At 41.6% G+C, this 24120-nt stretch overlaps 2 protein-coding genes across 2 annotated transcripts in view; one reads left to right on the top strand and one right to left on the bottom strand.

The window, feature by feature from the left end:
• The window catches only part of LOC138854947 (zinc finger protein 84-like), a 217808-nt gene that overhangs the window by 105494 nt on the left and 88194 nt on the right, over positions 1–24120 (bottom strand). The window lies entirely within an intron of this gene.
• LOC128691951 (zinc finger protein 84-like) overlaps positions 19430–24120 on the top strand; it is a 51032-nt gene continuing 46341 nt past the window's right edge. Inside the window, exon 1 of the mRNA XM_070101092.1 lies at positions 19430–20483. The gene's annotated coding sequence lies outside the window, so the exon portion shown is untranslated. The remainder of the gene's footprint in view (positions 20484–24120) is intronic.

Genomic DNA, 24120 nt, shown 5'->3' with positions numbered 1-24120 from the left:
CAAGATGACTGTATTCCACTTTGAATTTCATCAAAATGATGGGGATTGGGAACAAACCATACCCCCGGCCGGGATTGAACCCGCGGTCATAGAGTCTCAAAACTCCAGCAATCGTGTCATTACGATTTCTTGAGTCATTGGGAACAAAATATGCAGCTTCCTGCCAATCCCAGATGCAGTCTGATGGTTGGTACTGAATACTGACAGGTGGTTATGGTTGTGGAAGTTGTGGTTGTGGAGGTTGGTGTGGTGGGTAGGTGGGGGATGGTGGCCTTTGTTGTAGATCAGCTGAGGCAGCGGCATGGGTGGCAGCATGGCCCACTGCTGGTGCCTCATGGCTGGCACCACGACTACCACCACCATGCACATTTTCCATCCCAATTGCAACACTATCATCTTCATTTTCACTGTCTGTTCCTGTTGTACAGCCACAGATGTACTCCGAGATGTACTCCTTCCCCTTGGAATAGCATATGAGACTCTACCAGAGCGCATATATCGTTGTATACACTGACGCTTCAATGGAGAATATTCCACTTCGCTATCACTACTGGAACTGTTTTCAAGAGCTTGTAGTTCATATTCACTATCACTATCATCACCAATGCTTACATCTGATTCCGGGATTAGGGAAAATAGGAGTTTCCTCTTTGGTTCTGGTACAACTGAACATGAACAAGATGGCCCAGCAGCAGAGGTGGAAGGCAGAGGGTCATCTAGATTTTCCTCACCATTACCAGTATTATGGTCATTAGTTTCAGTCACAACCTCACCAAAACCTTGAAACTCATCTTCACTGACACTTCCATCTGTATTAGAACTGTCACTGGGGAACAAAAGTGTCCCAATTCGCCGAGGTGTGAGGAGCTTCTTACCACGAGGCATGGTGAACAAGGTGTACTAAAATGGCATTCCCACAATGCGCCACTGGGCCCCAGAATTTTTTTCTACCATGCACACCAACCTCACACACCCTTTCTCTCACATCAAGGCCTACCAGCTGTTTCCCGCTTAATTTGAAGCCGCTAGAATTTATGTGTACTAGTATGGCATTAACCCTGGTGTGCAAGCTGTACTAGTATGGCACCAACCCTGAAAGAGTTAAATTTAGCATAAGTCAAACCTCGTGACAAAAAATCAGCCGGATTCTCGTCATCAGGTATATGATTAAATGCTAACATATGTTGACCCATCTAGCATCTGTTTAATTTCAATGACTGTTTTGCGCATACACAATCTTAATGTTACCATTATGAATCCATTGTAAGAATACCACATTGTCAGGCCAAATAACAGTGTTGCTGACATTTATCACCTGCAATTTATTTCTTATACAGTGGTCCCTTGTTTTTCGTAATTAATCCATTCCTGGAGGAGCTACTATAAACGAAATTTATGATTTGCGAATCAATTTTCCCCATAAGAAATAATGTAAATACAATTAATCCGTTCCTGACACTCAGAAATATTAAAATAAAAATTTTTTTTATATGAAATATACATGTAGTACATAAACAATACAATGGGAAATGATGAATGAAACATTAACAGCATAACGCTTACCTTTATTGGAGATTCTTCTTAGTGTATGGGAGACTGGAGGAGGAGAGAGATTGGATTGTTTACAGTTTGGAAGAGTAATCCCCTTCCAGCAACACCTCAGGTACCAATTGCTTTTCTGGGGTTACTTCTCTTCTCTGTTTCTTAATGCCACTAGGACCACCATGAGAGTCACTGGAGTCCTGTCTCGCAAAATAACTGTGGAGAGAGCTCTGTTTCTGGCGTCTCTTTAACACTTCCCTAAAATGGCCCAAGACTTTGTCACTGTACATATTTCTCACCTTCTTTACCACAGGCTTGGCACAAGGAGCTTTCTTTCGAGCCATGGTAGCTTATTTAGTACTTTCAAGCACTAAAATGAGTGGAATATTATGAAATATTTCATAGGAGCACTTGAGGGGACCTTCACTCACTGGTAAATAATGCCAGACTGGCTGGGTAGGGAGGCCTTCCCGGCTCACACCGTGCTTACGCATCCTGGACAAACTACTATTCGCGAGTCAACCTATGAAAAGCGAGTCCATGTATATATGAAAATATATATATATGATATATATATATATATATATATATATATATATATATATATATATATATATATATATATATATATATATATATATATATGATATATATATATATATGATTGGCGAAATTTACGATTGCCGAGAACTACGAAAAGCGAGGGACCACTGTATAACTAATTTGACACCTACATAAATAGCTGTTAATTCCAACTGAGGCAAGGTATGTGATTTAATTGGAGCCACTTTAGCCTTAGACATAACAAGAGAAATAGCATTATTACATTGCATATAAGTGACTGCTCCACATGCCAATTTTGAAGCATCGCAGAAAAATGTCTAATATATTTTTACCATCTTGACTTGCTACATTATGTGGGAACTCCAACATTGGTATTTTCTCATAATCACTTATGAATTCTTTCCACTTTTTAACAAATTCCTCAGGTAGGGTTTCATCGCAAGCACACTTAATTTTCCCTGCTTCTTCTATTAACAATTTTCCTCTTATTGTAAGTGGTGACACTAAACCTAGTGGGTTGAAGCATTTGGAAATTTCAGCAAGCAAGACTCTCTTGGTTGATTTACTGGGCATAGTATAATTTTTAGGCTTTAACAATAATAAATCTCTCAGTATCCCAGGTTAATCCCAATTCATTACAACATTTAGGTACTTCAACTCCAGAGTAATCTTTTTTTTATTTTGTCTTTTAATTTGGACGAATTGCTGTTCCATTCCCTCAGAGGCATATTTGCACTTTGCATTATCTTATTAACCCCTTCATATGTACTCATCAGTTCCACTTCAGTTGACGTCACACCCAGGAAATTGTCCACATAAAATTGTATACACATTACATCACTTAATGGACCACCTGTATGTTTAGGGTGTCCATTTATCATCACTTGAAGTAGGAACAGACTGGATGTAGCACCAAATAATATACTCCTAAAGCAAAAAGTTTTTGGAGGGCTAAGTGGGTCACTAGGATTTTCAGGCCACAAGAAATAAGTACAACCCCAGTCTGCCTCCTGCAAATCCACTCATAGGAAAGCGGCCGAAACTCGGGGCTCCACTGTATATCTCTGTCTATCTCTCTATATCTCTGTCTCTCTCTCTCTCTCTCACATGAACACATAAGTACAGTTATTATACATAGTGTAAATTACCTAGGATAACCCAAAAATTCCAGGCAAAGTGCTATACAGTGCTTGTAGATATTTTTTTATTTTTATTATTGTTATCACACTGGCCTATTCCCACCAAGGCAGGGTGGCCCAAAAGAGATAAACTTTCACCATCATTCACTCCATCACTGTCTTGCCAGAAGGGTGCTTTACACTACAGTTTTTAAACTGCAACATTAACACCCCTCCTTCAGAGTGCAGGCACTGTACTTCCCATCTCCAGGACTCAAGTCCGGCCTGCCGGTTTCCCTGAATCCCTTCATAAATGTTACTTTGCTCACACTCCAACAGCACGTCAAGTATTAAAAACCATTTGTCTCCATTCACTCCAAACACCCTCATGCATGCCTGCTGGAAGTCCAAGCCCCTCGCACACAAAACCTCCTTTACCCCCTCCCTCCAACCTTTCCTAGGCCGACCCCTACCCCGCCTTCCTTCCACTACAGACTGATACACTCTTGAAGTCATTCTGTTTCGCTCCATTCTCTCTACATGTCCAAACCACCTCAACAACCCTTCCTCAGCCCTCTGGACAACAGTTTTGGTAATCCCGCACCTCCTCCTAACTTTCAAACTACGAATTCTCTGCATTATATTCACACCACACATTGCCCTCAGACATGACATCTCCACTGCCTCCAGCCTTCTCCTTGCTGCAACATTCATCACCCATGCTTCACACCCATATAAGAGCGTTGGTAAAACTATACTCTCATACATTCCCCTCTTTGCCTACAAGGACAAAGTTCTTTGTCTCCACAGACTCCTAAGTGCACCACTCACCCTTTTCCCCTCATCAATTCTATGATTCACCTCATCTTTCATAGACCCATCCGCTGACACATCCACTCCCAAATATCTGAATACATTCACCTCCTCCATACTCTCTCCCTCCAATCTGATACCCAATCTTTCATCACCTAATCTTTTTGTTATCCTCATAACCTTACTCTTTCCTGTATTCACTTTTAATTTTCTTCTTTTGCATACCCTACCAAATTCATCCACCAATCTCTGCAACTTCTCTTCAGAATCTCCCAAGAGTACAGTGTCATCAGCAAAGAGCAACTGTGACAACTCCCACTTTATGTGTGATTCTTTATCTTTTAACTCCACGCCTCTTGCCAAGACCCTCGCATTTACTTCTCTTACTACCTCATCTATAAATATATTAACCACGGTGACATCACACATCCTTGTCTAAGGTCTACTTTTAGTGGGAAATAATTTCCCTCTTTCCTACATACTCTAACTTGAGCCTCACTATCCTCGTAAAAACTCTTCACTGCTTTCAGTAACCTCCTACACCATAAACCTGCAACATCTGCCACATTGCCCCTCTATCTACCCTGTCATACGCCTTTTCCAAATCCATAAATGCCACAAAAACCTCTTTAGCCTTATCTAAATACTATTCACTTATGTGTTTCACTGTAAACACCTGGTCCACACACCCCCTACCTTTCCTAAAGCCTCCTTGTTCATCTGCTATCCTATTCTCCGTCTTACTCTTAATTCTTTCAATAATAACTCTACCATACACTTTACCAGGTATACTCAACAAAGTTATCCCCCTATAATTTTTGCACTCTCTTTTGTCCCCTTTGCCTTTATACAAAGGAACTATGCATGCTCTCTTCCAATCCCTAGGTACCTTACCCTCTTCCATACATTTATTAAATAATTGCACCAACCACTCCAAAACTATATCCCCACCTGCTTTTAACATTTCTATCTTTATCCCATCAATCCCGGCTACCTTACCCCCTTTCATTTTACCTACTGCCTCACGAACTTCCCCCACACTCACAACTGGCTCTTCCTCACTCCTACAAGATGTTATTCCTCCTTGCCCTATTCCCGAAATCATAGCTTCCCTATCTTCATCAACATTTAACAATTCCTCAAAATATTCCCTCCATCTTCACAATACCTATAACTCTCCATTTAATAACTCTCCTCTCCTATTTTTAACTGACAAATCCATTTGTTCTCTAGGCTTCCTTAACTTGTTAATCTCACTCCAAAGCTTTTTCTTATTTTCAACAAAATTTGTTGATAACATCTCACCCACTCTCTCATTTGCTCTCTTTTTACATTGCTTCACCACTCTCTTAACCTCTCTCTTTTTCTCCATATACTCTTCCCTCCTTGCATCACTTCTACTTTGTAAAAACTTCTCATATGCTAACTTTTTCTCCCTTACTACTCTCTTTACATCATCATTCCACCAATCGCTCCTCTTCCCTCCCGCACCCACCTTCCTGTAACCACAAACTTCTGCTGAACACTCCAACACTACATTTTTAAACCTACTCCATACCTCTTCGACCCCATTGCCTATGCTCTCATTAGCCCATCTATCCTCCAATAGCTGTTTATATCTTACCCTAACTGCCTCCTCTTTTAGTTTATAAACATTCACCTCTCTCTTCCCTGATGCTTCTATTCTCCTTGTATCCCATCTACCTTTTACTCTCAGTGTAGCTACAACTAAAAAGTGATCTGATATATCTGTGGCCCCTCTATAAACATGTACATCCTGAAGTCTACTCAACAGTCTTTTATCTACCAATACATAATCCAACAAACTACTGTCATTTCGCCCTACATCGTATCTTGTATACTTATTTATCCTCTTTTTCTTAAAATATGTATTACCTATAACTAAACCCCTTTCTATACAAAGTTCAATCAAAGGGCTCCCATTATCATTTACACCTGGCACCCCAAACTTACCTACCACACCCTCTCTAAAAGTTTCTCCTACTTTAGCATTCAGGTCCCCTACCACAATTACTCTCTCACTTGGTTCAAAGGCTCCTATACATTCCTCTCTTCTCCAGGTGCATACAAGCTTATTATGACCCACTTTTTGCATCCAACCTTTACTTTAATCCACATAATTCTTGAATTTACACATTCATGTTCTCTTTTCTCCTTCCATAACTGATCCTTCAACATTACTGCTACCCCTTCCTTTGCTCTAACTCTCTCAGATACTCCAGATTTTATCCCATTTATTTCCCCCCACCGAGATTCCCCTCCCCCTTCAGCTTTGTTTCGCTTAGGGCCAGGACATCCAACTTCTTTTCATTCATAACATCAGCAATCATCTGTTTCTTGTCATCTGCACAACATCCACGCACATTCAAGCATCCCAGTTTTATAAAGTTTTTCTTCTCTTTTTTAGTAAATGTCTACAGGAGAAGGGGTTACTAGCCCATTGCTCCCGGCATTTTAGTCGCCTCATACGACACGCATGGCTTACGGAGAAAAGATTCTTTTCCACTTCCCCATGGACAATAGAAGAAATAAAGAAGAACAAGAGCTATTTAGAAAAAGGAGAAAAACCTAGATGTATGTATATATATATATATATATATATATGCATGTGCATGCCTGTGAAGTGTGACCAAAGTGTAAGTAGGAGTAGCAAGATATCCCTGTTATCTAGCGTGTTTATGAGACAGAAAAAGCCACCAGCAATCCTACCATCATGCAAAACAGTTACAGGTTTCTGTTTCACAGTCATCTGGCAGGACGGTAGTACTTCCCTGGGTGGTTGCTCTCTACCAACCTACTACCTAGATAGTAGATATAAGACATTATAAGCACAACGCAAGTAATATGCATTTTCACTTGCTCAGGAATCAGGGAATGGCTCGTAAACCAACAGGTTTATGAGGAGCTCCCTGAGGAAGAGAGACAAGCAGATGGAAAGACACACACATAGGCAGACACACACATGCAGACAGAAAGACAGACACACAGGCAGACAGATAAGCAGAGCTAGATAGACACAGGTAGACAGATAGACAGAAAGACAGATAGACAGACAGAGATACATGTTTGTGTGTAACAGTGAAAACAAAGCCAGGGTTCCCTGCAGCAGTGCTTTATCAACAAGTGTCATGTTACGACTTCAACATCGTAACTTACATAAAATGTCCCGGCTCCTAAATGGCTGCTCAATCTGCTGTCTAGGGGCATCTAAATTACACTGAAAAACAAAGCAACTCTTGGGACAGCATGTATCTTCATTCAAATTATGAAGCATGAGTGTAAATAATTAATATAGAATAAGAAACAACACAAAAACTCACCTATGCAAAAATATATCTATATACAGTGGAACTCTGGTTTTTTTTCTGCTGCTAGTGTTTGCCAAATTGGAAATCGGCCGCTTTTTGGCTGAAATTTTTGCCCTGGATTTTGGCCAGTGAGTCAGAAATTGGCCATATTGGACGCATCTGCCCGCCTCTCCCGCACATCTGTGAGTCAGCCTGTCTGTGTCTGTCGGTGAGTGAGCAAGGCTCTGTGCATTCACCCAAACATTTCATTATAATTCATTGTCTTTTGTTGTTGTTGATTGATTGTGACTGCGAAATAAGCCACCATGGGCCCAAAGAAAGTTCCTAGTGCCACCCCTTCGGTAAAGAAAGTGAGAAACACGATAGAATTCAAGAAATTGCAAAAAAGCATGAAAGTGGTATGCGTGTGCTTGAGCTTGTCAGGTTGTATGGGAAAAGCAAATCAACCATCACTTCCATCCTTGCAAAGTAGAAATCAAGGAAGCTAATGTTGCAAAAGGGGTAAATATACTAAGAAAACAAAGATCTCCAATAATTGAAGATGTGGAGAAGTTATTGTTGGTGTGGATCAATGAAAAATAGTTAGCGGGAGATAGTGTTATGGAGTCGATCATTTGTGAAAAGGCAAGGCAGTTGCATGTGGATCTTGTAAAGGAAATGCTGGAATGAGTGCTGCTGTTAGTAAATTTAAGGCCAGCAGAGGCTGGTTTGACAGATTCAAGAAGCATAGTGGCATACACAGTGTTTTTAGGCATGGTGACACTGCAAGTTCTGACAAATATGTGGCTGAGAAATTTGTGCATGAATTCAAGGGATTAGTAGAGGATGAAGGATTCCTCCCCCAACAAGTGTTCATTTGTGGTGAAACAGGCCTCTTTTGGAAGAAAATGCCAAAAGTGACCTACATCATGCAGGAGGATAAGGCACTACCAGGACACAAGCCTATGAAAGACAGACTAACTCCTTTGTTCTATGGTAATGCTAGTGGTGATTTCAAAGTGAAGCCTTTACTGGTGTACCACTCTGAAAATCCCAGAGTGTTCAAGAAAAACAATGTCAAGAGTAAATTGTGTGTGTTGTGAAGAGCTAATAATAAGGCATGGGTCACAAGGCAAATTTTTATTGACTTGGTCCATGATGTATTTGGCACCAGTGTAAAAAGTATCTCCAGGAAAATAAATTACCACTCAAGTGCCTCCTGGTACTGGACAATGCTCCTGCTCATCCTCCAAACTTGGTAGACCTATTATCTGTAGAGTTAAGTTTTATAGCAGTGAAGTTCTTGCCTCCTAAAACCACTCCTCTCATCTTGCCCATGGATCAGCAAGTCATTTCTAACTTCAAAAAACTCTACATCAAAGCAATGTTTCAAAGGTGCTTTGACACTGAATTGACCCTAAGAGAGTTCTGGATGAATCACTTCAGTATCCTCAATTGCATAAGCCTTATAGGGAAGACTTGGCAGGGAGTGACTTCCAGGACCTTGATCTGTGCTTGGAGAAAATTGTTTCCAGAATGTGTCCTCGACAAGGATTTTGAAGGGTTTGAGGCTGACCCTGCCGACCCTCTGCGTGTTGTGGAATCTATCATGGCATTGGGGAAGTCCTTGGGGTTGGAGGTGAGTGGCCAGTGATTAAGAACATTTGTGCAAAGTGGAGGGAGGTGCAAAGTTTTGTCAAGAAATATCACCCTGACCAAGCTGAAACAAGCCATATTTGCAACATGTTCAGTTACAAAACCTTGTCCCACTTCAGGCGAATTTTAAAGAGACTCCAGAAACAAAGCACTCAGGACAGTTATTTTTTGTGACAAGGGTCCAGTGACTCTCAAATTGGTCCTAGTGGCATTAAAAGAAAAGAAGGGAAGTAACCCCAGAGAGGGTCCTTATGGAGGGGGATTCCTCTTCCAACTAATAATCAGGCCTCCCTCTATCATCTCCCTGTCTTCCATATGCCAACAAGAGTCTTCAATAATTGTATGTAATGTTTATATATATTTATCATTGTTTTGTGAATGTAAAACTATAGTTAATTTTCAAAAAAATGTATTTTTTGAGAATGTTTTTGGGTGTCTGGAACTGATTAGCTGTATTTATATTATTTCTCATGAGAAATATTGCTGTGGTTCTCGGCCTTTCCAGATTTAGGCTGACCTGGAATGGATTACAGCCGAAAACTGGAGTTTCACTGTATTAAGTAACTTGTATACAACTCATAAACTACTACAAAAAAATCATCAAGCTCCAATTCACATTAGCTCGCTATCACACTGCTACTAGTGAGTTAAACAAAATATCAACAGGGAGGCTCCATGTCATACACACCCCCCTCTTAACCTATGCCTGGTAGACTAGTAACCAGCAGGCAAAAACACCATACAGTACTCTCGCATAAACAGGCCTCTGCAGACTAGGGCCTTACAGAAAAACTCTGCAAGCAATAAAATACAAACACCTATTGTATACACTAAAAAAAAGTTGCCCGTCACCAAATACTCATACAGCTACATCTTGCTTCCTCTGCTCTGCTTAACCTACTGCCCCTCTTCAAGGGGGGCTCCTTGGCGTGGTGAAGAGGCTCTTAGTGTGAGGAATTAGACTTGTTGGCCTCCTTCCTCAGACCGAACCTAATTACCCCCAATCCCCCCTTCCCTATCCCATCCTCTCCATCCTCCCCTTTTTCCTTTCCTCCTCCTCTTCCCCACCCCTCCCATTTGCCCTTCCTCTTTTTGACCTTTGGGATTTTTCCCACAGGCGCGCTAGTTCCTAGGTAGGGGAAAGGGTACCGGGGTCCATCCCATTCCATTGAGGTTCTTGGTGGTGGCGTAGTTTGCCGTGGAATCTGGATCGCCTGGGGATGTCCCGATCCCTCTCCGATATCCCAGAGGGTGGCTTTGGCTATCTTTTGGGCGACGGGTGTATCTCTGGAAGCCACCTTTCGGATTCTGGGGGTGGTGGCCAAAGGAGGTATGCTTTGTGGCGGATATCCGGCCGCCCTCTCTTTTGTCCACCAAGGTAGCTCGGCAGATGTGAGGTTGCTATCCTGGATTGATGGTTTACTGGCATGAAGGGTAGGGTATGGCATGGGTTCCATGCTGCATCTGTGCTACTTGCGGTGCTGAGGTCCTCTTGGGCACAGAGGGAGATTTCTGGCCCTTTCATTCCTCCTAGGAACTATCCCTCCCCAGTCCCCCCCTTTTTTTATTCTTTTTTTTTATTTTCTTTCTTTTTCTTCTTAAAAACAAAAGGAAACAAGTAACCTAACCATGGAGTACCCAATCCATGACCCCACTACCTCCGGGCCCCTTATTGTTACCGCATCCCGTTCTAACCCCGCCTCGTCTTTTGGCCACTCTTCGGACACTCCTAAGGCCCCTGTACCTCTTGCTGGTACTGTTTTGTCACCTGCTTCAGGTGCCGGGGTTTTGACTGACTCTTTCGATTTGTCTGACCTCCGCTCTCCTTTGACTATGCTTCCGGCCTATACCCCTACGGTGCGTCAATTTTTGAATCGCCAGCCCGTCCCACGTTGGACCGACTCAGATCCCACTTCTAAATGCCAACGACAATCTCCTGATGATGTTACTTCGTTACCTTCCCATTCTACTCGGAAAAGTCTGACACGTCATGCACTCCCTCTCCACACTCAGTTACGGACCACACAGCGGACTAAATTCTTTACTTTAAGACCGACTTCTTCTACTGCCTATCTTTCTGACCATAGTATTGGCAAAGCGCTCCTATTCCACATTGGTAGAGATATTTCCTTTCATGCTCTTAAGAGTGGTACGCGCATCATCACAGTCCAGAATTCTACCCAAGCTCATGATCTTTCTCTTCCTTCACATATCGATACTATTCCTATCACTATCGAAAAACATCATTCCCTCAATTCTTGTAGTGGTACTGTTATTCATCCCCATACCATAGTCCAACAGAATTTCCAGACATGTGGCAATGACATTCTCGAACAGCTGGAACTCCAAGATCTCCCAATTCTCAAGGTAGACACTTATGTTCTTCCTGCAAACACGATACCCTTGCAATGTGGCTCGTTTAACTTTTGACAGCCGTGAATTCCCATCCTCTGTTTATGTAGCAGGACATCGGTTACAAGTTAGGAAGGTGATCCTTACACTGCAACAGTGTAGGAATTGCTGGCAATTTAGCCACCCAGCAAAATATTACAGATCTATAGCCAAATGCCCAGTCTGTGGTGCCGATGACCATTCTAATACGTCTTGCAGTTGACCTCCCTCTTGCCTTAATTGTCATGAGGCTCACCCTTCATACTCTCGCCGTTGCCAGGTCTACTAAATGAGTGGGAAATTCGTTACCTCAAAGAGGCACAAGGTCTCCCTTATGCTATGGCAGTTTCTCATCTCCGCCTCCAAGGGAGGGTACCCCGTGTTTCTTACTCTCGTGTTTCAAAACGTCCCCCTACTTCTGGGGTCCCATCTTCTGAAGCCTCCTCTGCAGTTGCCAGTCCCATAGTCACTCCTGTATTTAATTCTTTTGCTGTCCTGGGCTCAGATGTCCCTACTTCAACACCTCAGTCTGTTCTCACTTCTTCGTGTTCTCCCTAACAAACCATGGTATCGACAAGACCTCGTACAACACCTCTTCCCAATCGTCCCTCTACTTCTCAGAAGTCCAAAAAATCTCCTTTAACCCCTCCTTCCCTTCATCCACCTCCACATTTTACCTTCCCGGTCTCTGTACCTGGGTCTTTCCCTTTCACTGGCTCTGTTACAAGTGTGGAGGTTCATCCTCCTCCTCGTACTGTGCCTTCCTCCCCTGTCCCCTCCCAAGTTTTTTCCTCTTCTGCCACCTCCCAGGTTTCTGCCTCTTCTGTCCCCTCCCAAACTTCTCTAGTTCCCTCCACCCTTTCGACCCCCCCCCCACCTTGGTACAGTCCATTACAGTTGCGATCTTTACTCAAACTCCTCCTCCTTCCATCTCCGATATTGTCTCCCATACGACATCTGTGAACTCCAAAACACTGAAGCAATCTCTGAATATTTTGCAGAGACCAAACCATCAATGGACACTGATCCACCCTCTGTTCCTTCTCTTTCCTCTTCTCCATCTGTGCAACTCCTTTCTTCACAGCACACCATTCCTTAGCTGCTTGAACATTTTCCGCTGCCAATGCATGTGGACTTCTCTAACCCCTCTAGTCTGTAAGTACCCTTACCTACAGATTTCTAGTATCTTTATCGTTGCCAATCATGGCCTATTTACAGTGGAATATACGCGGCCTCAGGGGTAATCGGGGTGAGCTTCAGACGTTGCTTTCCCAATTTTCCCCTGTTGATGTTTACTTACAAGAACCAAAATTACACTCTGCTGTTATCTATCCCATCTCAGGCTATAATTTATTGTATTCTTCAGATCCTTTTTCTGATGGGACCTTTAATGAAAGTGCCCTTCTTCTATGCACTGATATTCCGTACCATCAGCTATTTGTTCGTACTTCGCTGCATTACACAGCAGCCCGTATCCACCTGCATAGGTGGCATACACTCTGTTCTTTGTACCTCTCTCCTTCTCGAGCATTATCTATTCAGGATATTGCCTTTCCTGTTTCGTCATTACTGCCACCGCTTCTGTTACTTGGCGATTTTAATGCCCATCATTTCCTCTGGGGGTCTCAGTGATTCCCGTGGCATTCAGCTAGAGGCTTTCTTGCTTCCCACCCCGTCCATGTTTTAAATACAGGTACTCACACCAATTTTGATCCTCGTACTCATACACTCTCTTGCATCGATCTCTCAGTCTGCTCTTCCTCCGCCGCACTAGACTTCACCTGGTCTGTTCTCCCTGATTTACATGACAGTGATCATTTTCCAATCATTCTTACTTTCCCTTCATATTCACCACCTCTTCGAAACCCACGCTGGCAGTTTGATCGGGCAAATTGGAACCTTTACTCACAACTAACTGTTTTTAGTGAGGTTCCTTCTTTGTCCTCCATTGATGAGCTTTTACATCTCTTCTCGTCCTCAATTTTAACCGCAGCTTCTCATTCTATACCCCAAACCTCGGGCAGGCATTCTCAGTGGTGGTCTCCTGCTTGTGCTCATGCAGTACATTTGAAACGCACTGCATGGGGCAGGTACTGGTATAATAGAACCACTGAGAGACTTCTTGATTTTAAGCAGAAGCATGTGATCACTCGCTGTGTCATCCGTGACGCTAAATGCACTTGCTGGTGAGATTATGTCTCCACCATCACCTCTGCTTCCTCTATGAGTGCAGTCTGGAAAAAAGTATGGAAACTGAGTGGTAAATATTCTCCTGACCCCAGCTCCTGTACTGCAGGTTGCCGGTGTTGATATAGCAAACCCTCTAGATGTTGCCATTGAAATTGGCAATCATCTGGTCCGTATTTCTCTGGGGCTCCATCTCTGCCCCTCGTTTCTTTCCTCAAAGTCTACCAGAGAGTTAGCACCCTTGGACTTTTCTTCTCTCAGAGAAGAACAGTATAATGTGCCTTTTACACTTCAGGAACTGGAGGAAGCACTCTTGGCTTGCCGATCATCAACAGCTGGGCCCGACAACATTCACATTCATATGTTACAACATTTACATCAGTCAGCCCTTGCAGTCCTGTTACGCCTTTTCAATATTATTTGGTCACAAGGAGTTCTTCCACAGCTGTGGAAATCTGCCATTGTTCTCCCTTTCCGCAAACCAGGTACTACGGGACATGAAGCCTCTCTCTATCATCCCATCGCTCTTACCAGTGCAGTTTGCAAAGTGATGGAACGTCTGGTAAATAGACGTTTAATGTGGTATTTAGAGACACACAACAGTCTCTCCACTCGTCAATATGGCTTTCATAAGGGCCGTTCTACCATAGACCCCTTACTACGTTTGGATACGTATGTTCATAATGCCTTTGTGAATAACCACTCAGTTATTGCCATATTTTTTGACCTTGAGAAGGCATATGACACAACTTGGAGGTATAATATTTTTGCCCAAGTCCACTCCTTAGGCCTCCGAGGCAATCTACCGTCTTTCCTTAAGAACTTTTTAACTGACAGACATTTCTGTGTTCGAGTCAATAATGTAGTTTTCCTGGACTTTGTCCAAGCTGAAGGTGTCCCTCAGGGATGTGTTCTGAGCACAACATTTTTTCTCCTTGCTGTAAATGATTTGGCCTCTGTTCTTCCATCCAATATTGGTCATCACTCTATGTAGATGACTTCGCTATTGCTTGTGCAGGCGCTGACTGTCACCTCATTACAGTTTCTCTCCAACATATGGTCGACCGTGTTTCCAATTGAGCCACCACGCATGGGTTTAAATTTTCCAGTAACAAAACTCACCAAATTACATTCACTAGACGCTCTGTCATCTCCGATCATCCTTTGTACCTCTATGGCTCCCATATCCCTGAACATGATACAGTCAGGTTTCTAGGCCTTCTCTTTGACCGTAGGTTATCATGGAAACTCCACATTGCCTCTCTAAAGGCAACTTGTCACAGCTGGCTGAACCTTCTTAAGACCCTTGCTCATCTTTCCTGGGGAGCTGATCGTCGAACTCTCCTTCGCCTACATTCAGCCCTCATTTTATTGAAACTCGATTATGGTGACCAGATCTATTCAGCAGCCTCTCCTGCTACTCTCTCTAGCCTTAACCCCATCCATCACCAAGGATTACGTTTATGCCTTAGTGCTTTTTACTCTTCCCCTGTTGAGAGCCTCTATGCAGAAGTGAATGTTCCATCCTTGTCTGATCGCCGTGATGCCCATTGCCTTCACTACTATGTGCCCTCTCACGATCTCCACAATCCTTCCATTTATAGAATGGTCACTGATATAAGTAGACATTCTTTATTTGTTCGCCACCCCTGTTTGCTCCGTCCCTTCTCTCTTTGCCTACATTCGCTCGTCTTCCCTTCAGTTACCGCCTTTATATGTTCATGTAGCATCTCACTTTTCCCTACTCCCCTGGGAAGTTCCCGCTGTTCGAGTCTGTTCTTTCTCACTCCCTTGCTCGAAAGCCCAACTGCCTACGGTGGCTTCCTGCTCTCTTTTTCTTGACCACTTCCACTCTCATTCTCATGCCATAGCCGTGTACCCAGATGGCTCTAAATCTTCTGATGGCGTGGGATTTGCAGCAGTGTTTCCAAACAGCATTATGCGAGGGCATTTACTATCTTTGGCTAGCATTTTTACTGCTGAATTGTATGCCATTCTTGCAACACTTATTCGTATCGCATCTATGCCTGTGTCATCATTTGTGGTTGTCTCAGACTCCCTCAGTGCTCTACAGGCTATACGGAAATTTGATACACCTCACCCCCTAGTTCTCCGCATCCAAATTTGGCTACACCGTATGTCTACCAAGCATAAAGATATTGTTTTTTATTGGGTCCCTGGTCATGTTGACGTACAGGGCAATGAACAGGCAGACACTGCTGCAAGGTCAGTAATACATGACCTACCAATTTCATATAGAGGTGTTCCATTTTCGGACTATTTTGCTGTAATAGCTACCCACCTTCGCACCCATTGGCAACAACGTCAGTCTGTTCTGCTCAATAACAAACTTTGTTCTATTAAACCGAGTATAGGTTACTGGCCGTCTTCCTGTCACCAGTGTCGAGGTTGGGAGACTACTCTCTCCCGCCTTCACATTGGCCATACTCGTCTTACTCATGGACATCTCATGGAGAGGCGCCCTGCTCCTCTCTGTGAGAATTGTCAGGTTCCATTATCGGTCAGCCACATTCTGTTAGACTGCCCAATTTATCAACGAGCACTCAGAATTTACAGTGGTCCCTCGTTTTTTGTAATTAATCCGTTCCTGGAGCCATTACTATAAACGAAATTTACGATTTGCGAATCAATTTTCCCTATAAGAAATAATATTACTATGGAGATGAAGAAAAAGATCATTGATAAGTATGAAAGTGGAATGCGTGTCTCCGAGCTGGCCAGGTTGTATAATAAACCCCAATCAACCATCGCTACTATTGGTGGTACAGCTGCTGCTGCTGCTGTACCACCGTCAACTGCTGCTGCACTGTCAGCTGCTGCTGCACTGTCAGCTGCTGCTGCTGTACCACCGTCAGCTGCTCCTGCTGCTGTAGTACCGTCTGCTGCTGCTGTAGCATCGTCTGCTGCTGCTGTAGCATCGTCTGCTGCTGCTGTAGCATCGTCTGCTGCTGCTGTAGCATCGTCTGCTGCTGCTGTAGCATCATCTGTTGCTGCTGTAGCATCGTCTGTTGCTGCTGTACCACCGTCAGCTGCTGCTGCTGCTGTAGCATCGTCTGCTGCTGCTGTAGCATCGTCTGATGCTGCTGTAGCATCGTCTGTTGCTGCTGTACCACCGTCAGCTGCTGCTGCTGCTGTAGCATCGTCTGCTGCGTAAATACAATTAGTCCGTTCCTGACACCCAGAAGTATTAAAACAAAAAAATTTTTTACATGAAATACATAGTACATAAACAATACAATGGGAAATGATGAATGAAACATTAACAGCATAACACTTACCTTTATTGGAGATTCTTCTTACTGTATGGAAGACTGGAAGAGGAGAGAGATTGGATTGTTTACAGTTTGGAAGGGGAATCCCCTTCCAGCAACACCTCAGGTACCAATTGCTTCTCTGGGGTTGCTTCTCTTCTCTGTTTCTTAATGCCACTAGGACCACCTTGAGAGTCACTCTAGTCCTGTCTCGCAAAGTAACTGTGGAGAGAGCTCTGTTTCTGGCGTCTCTTTAACACTTCCCGAAAATGGCCCAAGACTTTGTCACTGTACATATTTCTCACCTTCTTTACCACAGGCTTGACACTAGGAGCTTTCTTTGGAGCCATGGTAGCTTATTTAGTAATTGCAAGCACTAAAATGAGTGGAATATTATGAAATATTTCATAGCACTTGAGGGGACCTTCACTCACTGGTAAACAATGCCAGACTGGCCGAGTAGGGAGGCCGCCCCGGCTCACACCATGCGTACACGTCCCGGACGAACTACTATTCGCGAGTCAACCTATGAAAAGCGAGTCCATGTTTATACGAAAATACCCCTATGATTGGCGAAATTTACGATTGCCGAGAACTACGAAAAGCGAGGGACCACTGTATGTACTTCCAACGTCGTCTCTGTTCTACTACTCTCTCTTTACTTTCCCTTCTCACTGATGGACCCACCTTTCATCCCGACTCTCTCATTGACTTTTTGACAACAACTGACTTGCTCCACAAACTCTGATGATACCTTCAGCCCTTTCTACCTCAATCTCTTGCTACACCCTACCCCCGCACTATCCCCTGCCTCGCTGTTTTCTGTAACCTACTAATCATCCCTCCCCCCTTCTGCTGCCCGATACCCTCGCTTTCTTCCCTACCCTGCAGCGCTGTATAGCCCTTGTGGCTTAGCACTTCTTTTTGATTATAATAATAATCAACCTACTTCCTAAACACATCTCATCTCCTCTTCTGGCCACTCTGCTTGACTGACAGGAATAAAATGCGTCTGGATCCAGAATAATACTGGAGCTATGAAGCATTATTTTTTATATAAATATTTTAATACAGTACTGCGTAATATCCCCTCCCCAGACCAAAGGTCTCACTGAGCTAACTTGAACCCATGTGGTTGTAATTAGTCAAGGAAAATGGGAAATGAACCTTAGGTCTGGCGAAATACAAAATTCTCCAAAAAGTAAGAAAACTGCATCAAACACTGACTTGATGCAGTTGACTTGTACATAGAAAAACACAAGAAACATATATTAACATTTTTCAATACATGACATAAAATTAAAGAGCTGTACATATTAAAAGTTTACACAATTATATACAAGTAAACTTATGATAAACTGAGAAAACCTGTCTTTCTAAACAACTTAAGTGTTCATTAGCACACAACTCTGCTTACAAAGATAAAAGATGCACTTTATAAAAATATATAAACAGTCTCCAGAAACAGTGCAAAAAATTAGTGTGCATATTAATACAGAGAGAAAAGACAATATCAACTCTGCATCTCACAGCAATATATGATAAGCAAAACTGGCTATGCAGAGCACACCACTGGGAGAAATTGGAGAACACAGGAGAGAAAATTACCAGATTTCAGAACTTGGTAGTAAGTCACATATAAAATGCATCAATGGGACTGTGACCTTGAAACCACACTGTAGTCATCACTGTTGACCCCTCAAAATGTGGGCCTCTCAGGCTATCACCTACACCATCATTCCAAGGAAGCCTGGAGCCACCCCACTTGGTGATTCAAAAAAAAATAAAACGAGTGGATCCTGGAGAAAATACAAAAAACACACAGGATCACCATTCATGACCCAAAAATGTCTCCACCATCAACACCGTACCACTAACTTTGGTCCATACACCTACATCACACAGGTGAGGCATCACCGCCCACACCGTATGTTAGCATACCTTACTTAGGCATGTACTGATGTGACTACCACTACAAACACACACACTCTCTTGGGAAATCTGATACTCCCTCCACCAGCTCACCAGCTTCAGCCCACCAGGTGGTCAGAAAACCATCTACTCACCTACTGCAACCACTGCAAAATGAGAACAGATAAATGTTTACACTACATTATGTACAGTACACACTAGAAAATACATGAGCAACCACATTCTCTATCCCCTTCACTTAATGAATCACCAAAAGCATTTGAGTGTGGTTCCTCAGTACATGAAAGAAATGTAGGACTGTGATCACTATACTGAAAAAATTCTGCACAATCAACACAAAACTAGAGTCACCTTTTTTCTTGGGACATTCTCTGGTGAGTCCTGCTGCTTATTTTTTTTTCTTTTAACAAAGCAGCACTAGCACCAGCAGAACTGGCATCTACTTGTAGAGAAAATGGCAGTGTAACATTGAAAGTAGTCATTACAAGAGCACTAAAAATATCATTTTGCAAACAGGCTGTGTAAAGCAATATTACATCACATTTAAAGTTATACAAAAATTTAAAGTACTTGTAGAATACAGTTTCAAACATCGAGGTATATTTGGCACACTGGGTCACAGATCAAGTAACCCTGCCACATACAACTGTGGTACAGGTCCTCCATCACAAATCCGGCATCATTGGGACCTGTAGTGTGCCGGATTACTGAGTTTGCCAGATTACAAAGTGGTTAGGTTAGAATACACTTAATAAAATTAACCAACTTGACTTACACAAAGTTCATTGAACATTGGCAAAAATCGAACATTTCCGCTACTTTTAGCTCAATTTCAAGGTACTTTTTGTCATGAAAGCAATCAAAATTGTGTGTATTTCTGTAATATATCTTCCATTCTATCAAATGAGTCCAAAAAAAATGAGAATACAACCATAAAAACCATACGAAAATATACTGCAAAGAGGCGGCTAATGGCTGAGAAGTGAACTCCCTTATTTATCGCCCGTCATTTTTATTTTTGTTGTACATTAAGAAGCATCTTTCCATCATACATTGCCCAAGTTTCAATGAGAAAGCCCAAAAAACAACCGAGAAAATTTTTTTTTACCAAAAATCATATATGGCAAGCCCATGCCAGGTACTGGAAATAAGCCACTTTGTCTAACTTTTTTTGGGTTATCCCAGGTTCTCTATACATACGCTGCTATGAATGATAATCTATGTAACTGTATTTGTGTATACCTGAATAAACTTGTTTACTTCTAGTCTGTTAACTGAGTACAAGAAACCGCCCATTCACTTATTTCAACTACCCAATAAAGTGGTCAGAAATTGGCAATTTGGCCAATTTCACACAAATTTCAACAGATGCCTATTTCAAAATAGGGTCCAGAATAAACACTGCAGACATTCCTGGCATTAAAATAACATTTTCTCTGTTAATTAGTCACGGCTACAAACACCTCTTATATTACTCTTGGTTAGCATTTGGAATTTTTATTCAGAAAAAATTGAAGATTTACTGTTATGCAGACTGCTGCATTATTGTAATAATTGTATAAATAATGTCAACCCATTCTTGACAGCGTATTGGAATTTGGACTGGCAGGCGGACAGGTATTGGACGGTGACGTCATTTGTTTACTCTTGAGCTTCGCTGAAGAATAGAACATTTTCGCTACTGTGAGCACAATTTCAAGGTACTTTTCTTCATGAAAGCAATCAAAATCATATCTATTTCTGTAATATATCTTTCATTCTATCAAATGAAACCGAAAAAATGAGAATATAACCATAAAAACTATACAAAAATATACCGCTAAGCGGCCGCTAATGGCTAAGAAGTGAACTCCGCTATTTATGGTCTGATTTCTTTCATTTTTGGTGTCTGTTAAGAAGTATCTTTCCATCATACATTGCCCAAGTTTCAATAAGATAACCAAACAACTGAGAAAATAATATAATAATAATAATAATAATAATAATAATAATAATAATAATAATAATAATAATAATACACCTACCATCCAACTTACGACCAAGCTTGGTTCCAACCAACCGGTCGTAAGTCAAAATGGACGTAAGTCGAACCTTTGAAAATTGCCGACATACTGGGTAGGGCATAATGTCAAACCTTTGCTATATAAACTACCTACATAATACTGTAATGTAATGTACAATCATTATTTCATTCTTTTTACCATAATTTACTTCTATTGTTATATTTTAATTATTTATGTACTGTATATAATGTATACTTGGTAGTGATCTGTATTGTAAATTTTACGTCGCATACAGTATCATATGTTACTGTTATCTTTATGTATTGTCGACACAGTGGAATGGGAGAATACCACTGGTAGTGTCATCCTGCCAGAATGTTGTGTAACCTATACCCTAAGTAAAGAGAAACAACTCTGGAACGTGTAATACGTATCCAGCTGGCTGGCCAGGTGGGTGGCCGGTTGGGTGGCCAGGTGGGTGGCCAGGTGGGTGGCCGGGTGGTTGGCTGACTGAATGTGGCTGTCTCTCTCTCTATCTCTCTCTCTCTCTCTCTCTCTCTCTCTCTCTCTCTCTCTCTCTCTCTCTCTCTCTCTCTCTCTCTCTCTCTCTCACAGGTACACATAAGTAATCATACATAGTATAAATTACCTAGGATAACCCCAAAAATCCAGACAAAGTGCTATACAGTGGATCTGTGCTCCAGTGCCCTAAATTAATAATAATATTAATAATCATTATTATTATTATTATTACAATAATAAATATGTACTAATATTAATAATAATATTATTATTAAACTATAATATAATAATCGTGTCCACTCATTACTTACCTTAAAATATCTGTAGTCTTAATGTAGCGTGAGAGGTGAGTAAACAAGATTAAATGAATAAACGAGAGAGAATGAGAGGGTAGAATGTTCACGAGTTATGTAAACAAACGTTGTTGTTGTTGTTGTTGTTGTTGTTGTTGTTGTTGTTGTTGTTGTTGTTGTTGTTGTTGTTGTTGTTGTTGTTGTTGTTGTTGTTGTTGTTGTTACCAGCCCAGACACGAATGGTTTTTGTTCACTCTGTCAAGCTGACCAGAAAAACATCTCAGATTTGTTAATTTATATGTTTATATGTTATGTAGCATGTTTATAATATAATTTTGAAAAAAAAAATAATAGACGGATTAAGCAAAATGTCTATATTAACGTTTTACACACATTTAATGCACCTCAGTGATTATTATTATCATTATTAATATGGCATCTTCAAGACCAGTTGCACTCTTAGTGAGTGGCTCTGAGACAGACAGACACACAGGTAGACAAAGACACACAGGTAGACAGACACACAGGTAGACAAAGACACACACACAGGTAGACAGAAAGACACAGGTAGACAGAAAGACACACACAGGTAGACAGACAGACACACACAGGTAGACATAAAGGCAGACACTTAAGTATACAAAGACAGACACACAGGTAGAGAGACACAGGTAGACATAAAGACTGACACACAGGTAGACAGAAAGACACACACACAGGTTGACAGAAAGACAGACACACAGGTAGACAGAAAGAGAGACACAGGTAGACAGAAAGACACACAGGTAGACAGTCTTCATCTTAGGGGCCATGGTGAAATTTACTGTCAAGTTAGTACAGTTAATACAGTATAATGCTGCTGATATGGCAGGGTTACTCAAACTGTTGCTGCCTGTATGATGTATTGCCGCCACAAGTATTGTCAAATATTGTACAGCAGTGTGCAGCAGCCGACACAGCCCAGCTGCCAGATGCACAGTCGTAAGTCAAGTGGACGTATGTCGAGCAGGTCGTAAGTTGGATGGTAGGTGTATCTTTATTTACTGCACGTACATGTACAAGGTATACAGACCATAGCTGACATCAGTGACATACAGTGGACCCCCGGTATTTGATGGTATCAGTGTTGCATCCTCCGATTGGACTCAAGGTTAATAATTAATATTGTGTGCACATATTTTGCTATTCACTTAATACTATATTACCGATGGCATTATTATTAGCTAAAATAATGTCTATTGTGCTTTATAGTATTATCTGCCTTTATATTGTTAGCTATGTTGATAGGTAGGATGCTTATTTTAAGTGATAGGCGCTACCTGAGTAGTAACCTGGTTCACTGTCATTAGATTGTTAGTGTCTGGCAGTCCTTCACGCTGTCAATGTCATGAGATATTGTAAGGCTTGGAGGAGTAGTCTCAAGTCAGTCCAGGCTTGCATAACCAAGGGAGCATACCTCACTCAGTTATTCATTGACCTGTCATAAGAGACATGTCAAGTTCTCTCTTGTGGTCGTTTTCCTTTCATACTCGACTCCCTTTCTTAAGCTTGTTGTTTTCGAGTTATTTATACTCTAGTGAATTAATCTTTCAGTTGACTGAACAAGCCTTGTTGGCCTTCTGGGTTAATTTGTGGTCTATGCTATTCTAAGTCATGCTGAATGGGAATGAGTCTAAGTCTGTCACTTACGAGTTCTGGTATACTCTGAATTGATAGTTCAGCTAAGTCTTTATAAGCATTATAAGTTACTTTGTGGATAAGTCTTAATAACCATTATAGGTGCATATTAGTGAGCTCGGCCTCAAGAGGTTCATTTATTCTTATCAATGTACTGGTACGTACCAAGAGAAATGTAAGAGTTAAACTCCTTATTTTATGCTAATCCATTCTTATGTTCTTATTAAGCTAAAACTCTACTAGTAAAGATTCTAAGTTTTAGTTATTTGTCTCGTAGCCCTGAATTCTTATTAAAAGTTATTGTTACAAAACTGTAAACAGGCCATATGTTCGACAAGAATGCTACCTTAACACTCTACCATATCATTGGAGAAGGTTAACCCTTTGACTGTCGCAACCCCCAATTCTGAGGTGTCTCCTGGTGTCGCAAAATTTAAAAAAAAAAAAAAAAATTCTTATGAAATGATAGAGAATCTTTTCCCGATTGTAATGACACCAAAAAAACGAAATTTGATGGAAAACTGACGGAATTATGCTCTCGCAAAGTTATCGACCTCGGCGCTGTTTACAAATCGGCGATTTCGCCCACTTTGAGCCCTATTTTCGGCTAATTCCATTGTTCCAGTCACCCAAACTCATAGCTATTTCTTTAGAACTCCATTTTTTTCTATTGATTGAGAACAAGAAACTGCCCATTTACTGATTTCAACTACCTAATAATGTGGTCAGAAATTTGCAATTTGGCCAATTTCACGAAAACTAGAAAATATGCCAATTTCAAAATAAGGTCCAGAATGAACAATGCAGACATTCCTGGCTCTAAAATAACATTTTCTTTGCTC

This window comes from Cherax quadricarinatus, chromosome 75 (genome assembly GCF_038502225.1).
Source record: "Cherax quadricarinatus isolate ZL_2023a chromosome 75, ASM3850222v1, whole genome shotgun sequence".
NCBI classification, from domain to species: Eukaryota; Metazoa; Arthropoda; class Malacostraca; order Decapoda; family Parastacidae; genus Cherax; species Cherax quadricarinatus.
This window is presented reverse-complemented; position numbering and strand designations above follow the sequence as displayed.